This window comes from Morone saxatilis, unplaced genomic scaffold, assembly GCF_004916995.1.
Source record: "Morone saxatilis isolate NCDOM2014 unplaced genomic scaffold, NCSU_SB_2.0 Contig14, whole genome shotgun sequence".
Lineage (NCBI taxonomy): Eukaryota > Metazoa > Chordata > Actinopteri > Moronidae > Morone > Morone saxatilis.
The window spans coordinates 1,268,839-1,269,108 of NW_023339696.1; positions in this window are offsets into that span (position 1 = coordinate 1,268,839).

The window sequence follows — 270 nt, forward strand, 5'->3', positions numbered from 1 at the left end:
TGTGGCTCCAAGTTGAAGATATTTAACATGACAAACAACTGCAATGTAAAGCGGGCAAAAAGGCTCCAGTTACTCAACTACTGGTTTTTCTTTTTAGCTCGCAACAGGGTCATTCTTTTCTGTTATCTCACATTCCATTTTCATTATCCAATTTTCTTTTTCTTTTTAATTATGGGCTGAGCATCCCAAGTGGTAAAATATAAAATTAATTTATTTTATCTTTTGATTTTCCTACATATTGTAAATGATGATGACTGTAAGCAGATGATA